This window comes from Papaver somniferum, chromosome 8, assembly GCF_003573695.1.
Source record: "Papaver somniferum cultivar HN1 chromosome 8, ASM357369v1, whole genome shotgun sequence".
Taxonomy (NCBI): domain Eukaryota; kingdom Viridiplantae; phylum Streptophyta; class Magnoliopsida; order Ranunculales; family Papaveraceae; genus Papaver; species Papaver somniferum.
In genome coordinates, this window is record NC_039365.1 from 72912165 (window position 1) to 72916004 (window position 3840).

Genomic DNA, 3840 nt, shown 5'->3' on the forward strand with positions numbered 1-3840 from the left:
GGAACTAGAATCAAGAGTATTCATCAGTATAGATCTGCACATGCGAACCCAACCTCGGTTCTATCTTTCAATTACAAAATCCAGAAAGCAAAGAAAAGGCAGAATATTCTTTCTAGAGAGCCCAATATTTGGCTGCCAAATTGCACCCTAAATAATTTTATACCACGCATAATTAGTTTAAACGGCTATATACCTTCAGCATGGAAATGAAAGTTTCAAACACATCAGCTCACCAGAGAGACCCACGATATCAAACTGATAACACTATTGCAATTATAAAATTGCAACATTATGTATCGAAAAGATTCTCAAGGAACAGCATTTTCAACCAATTTTGAACTTCGTTTCAAAGTCCTAACAAATCCTATTCCAAGTTGAATTGCTATAATCACTGTGGTGACCCAACAGCCACAAGTTTATGTAATCCTATAAAAGGTGGAACCAATCTGATAGTTAAACCAAACCAACAACTTCAGATTAGTGGTTTAACCTGTGGGAAGTGAAAGTTAACAAGTAAACACATCAGCTTTTCGAATTATGAGTAGTAGAAAGAAACGGGAGGCTCTGAAACCCTAGATTCCACTATGTTCAGTGTGCCTAGGTTTATTTCATTACAGCAACAAGTGCAACCAAAACTCTGCCGAGACCCAATCAGAATGCTTGACTCCGGGATAGTCAAGTATCTAGTTTGACATTTGAAACAAGGAGCACATTCTTTTCTGACTAAAACATTAATAGAAACAAAAACCATGCAGTGTAAAATTGACTGTAACAGCATCTTCATATTCAGGCAGATCAGTTGAGTCGCGAATTATTATCATACATGTAAACAGTACACACTTTTCAAAGTCAAAACAAAATCCAAGATGAAGTTACCCAAAATGAGCTCAACTAAATTGCTCGACATCTCTTTCACTCTGCCACTTCCACTGGGTCTTGAGCTTCAACTTCTTTCAATTTCTCCAAAGCTGAAACACGTCCATCCATTGATTCATATAGCCCTTTCACCTAGAGAAAAGAATAAAAACTATTGAAATTAAATCAAACTTTAGGCTGCAGCACATCCGAGTCCCATCTAAATAAAGATTATCCACTCAGTTCTACAAGCTTGTCAAAAGTACGGCTAACGAATCGCACTGGCACAACAATTGTAGTCTGTGTACGTTCACATAATTTGTGCTCTTATCCCACAAGAGAAAGCTTTAATTCGAAAGAATGGACAATTAATAGCAAAAGTGAGACGCAGGGAATGTCATGCCATCAATACATCGAAAAACTCGACTTACAAATTCAACCTATCAATTTTTGCTGCAAGGAATCATATGCGGAGATAAACTCCCACAGTCCTTCCTCCACACGAGCTAGAAGTAGGAAAGTTACATCTTCCTACCCTTGTCCCTTCTACAAAAAGGGTCGTATATCTCAAAGTACTAATACAGCAATAACATCTTAAAGTTACGTTTTTATCCACTCTAGACAACCAAATTTTTTTTTGCTCACCTGAACTTTAGTTTAATATTATGCTGGATGATAACCAGTTTGGTTTCTATCCCCCAATCATTACAATGAATATACACATGCAACCAAGTTGGCCTAATCTTGTGTTAGAAATGTGTGGCAAATTGCATACAGAGGTGGGGAGGTGTAGAACATAACAAAAGGTTGATCTGATTTGATTCGGTTCATACAAAGTAATTGGTTGGAGGGAAGAACAGCACGTGGCATTAACTTATCGACACTCCAATATAAAGCCTGTATTTTGAAAGGGACGTAAGGAACCATTAATTAGCTCGCCGGCTCTCAGTGATCCTTGTTAGCTAACCTAGTCCATCAGTTAAAACAGTTCTCCAATTGTGACCCTAGAAGCTGGGGCAGTGCACGTTTGTAAGACACATAAACGTTGTCGTGACTGTCATTGATAGTTTCATGCTTAACAAAAAAGTAAGTCTAGTATAATGCTAACAAGAAACTCGAAACTACCATATACCATTAGCTATCTATTTTAAGTTTAATTTTAATTTATTTTTTGATCAGCTACCATTAGCTCTCTATTTCCCGTTATTTCTCCATTTTTGTATACATATTCCAATTCAGTTCACATAACAAGTTGCAGTAAACGCAAATGATAAGTAAGTGTAAGCTGGAAATTTGGATAAGACACCAAAATACAGAATCATACTTAATAAAGAAACAGGACCAAGACTAGCCACGCATACAAGCAACATTCATATCAAAGCCTAGCCCCAACAATTTTAAGCCGATCTCTTAGTCTCTTACACTACTACGCAGCCTAAAGTTTTCGCAACCTTTACATCCATAGTTCATCAGTATCGATGATTGATATTAGAAACAGAGTTCCTGCTGCGTCTTGATTTAATTTCAAAGTTTTGCTAAAAAAAATACTGATTATAAAAACCCAAGCCATAGCAATAAAAGAGACCAATATGTTAAAATGTAGGTTAGTCTCTCGTCAATGCTCTGCAAATCTGTGGCGCAATTTCCTGGGTACTGGTCGAACTATACAAATTACGTTTCCTCTTCTAGATAATTCAAATTCTTAACTAACTCTGACCCTTGAAAACCCTAATTATCCCTTGACACTGCCTTAAAAACCCTAAATACTGTCTAGTCGGAATGAATTCCATGTAATTTCACACTGTATTCACTCATATCTTAACACGGGTTCGTCACCTAACAACGTTTCTTAGTAACAAATATTGTTCTACTCTTATTAAAATTCAGGGAAAACCAGAAATCCCATTTTTCGGGAAAATCAAATGGCAGTGTATAGTATGAGTATAAAAATGGTTTTCACATGAACAAACCAAGAAATCTAATTTGGAAATAAGAAAGTAACCCTAACCTGTTTAGAGATGGCTCCGTGAGCAACCTTATAATCCTTGTGAAGGATATAAAGAGCCGCACCAGAGGCTGTAACTGCTCCTACGAAGAAGGATGCTAGCCTTACTCTCAGAACGTAACCCATTCTCTCTCGTGATAAAATCAGATCGAATTGTGCTTGTCGAAATTTTCCGAAGGGAGTTTGACGAAAATTAGAACACTTCCGTATGTTGGGGGCAAGAAGAAAACTTCGATATTCGCGTGATGAGTGACTCACGATTATAGAGGAATCCTATTATTGGGGCGTAAAGCGGATGGATTTTTGGGCTTTTTGGAGTCATGAAATAACAACCCATAGGACCCCTTATCTATATTTTTCTCTAGCATCTAATCTACCCTTCATTTGATTAGTGTTAATTAAATTGATTAAGCTAACTAATCAGTCTTAGGGAATCGATTAGACTAATCAAAACACTAATCATTTGAAAATCAAAACTTGATTTTATTGAGTCTTGAAGAAGGATAAATGTTGATTTTGGAAGAAAAAAATTTGACAAATTTTGAAGACAAATGACGAAATCCTTCATCACAAAACTCAAGATAACCTTATAATCAACTCCCGACATCAATTTTATCAGTTCAAATCCATCGAAAATTTGGAAAAAAATTCTGGAATTTTCTGCAGTAACGGCTGGGTAAACTTGTCGACCCGGCCGAAACACCACATAACGGTTGGGATATTAAGAATTCCAAGCCGTAAATAACTAAAACTTCTGGGATATTAGGAACTCCCAGCCATGATTAAAAATATCGGACGGGACATTACGAACTTATGGCCGTAATTCTTCCATGAATTACCTGAGTCTGCAAAACGGCTGGGTATACAAACTTTCCCGGCCGTAATTAGATTTGAAAGTTGAATTTTTTTTGGATTCAACATGAATTATTAATATGATTGAAAATTACTGATACTTTCATTAACTAGACCACAATAAAACT

At 36.5% G+C, this 3840-nt stretch overlaps 1 long non-coding RNA gene across 1 annotated transcript; it reads right to left on the bottom strand.

Moving 5' to 3' along the window:
* Positions 1-715: 715 nt before the first annotated feature.
* Positions 716-3118, bottom strand: LOC113303304. Its single transcript, XR_003337393.1, has 2 exons — positions 2864-3118; positions 716-1008 (listed from the first exon to the last, which is right to left on the bottom strand). It is a non-coding gene; the product is annotated as an uncharacterized LOC113303304 (long non-coding RNA).
* Positions 3119-3840: the final 722 nt, after the last annotated feature.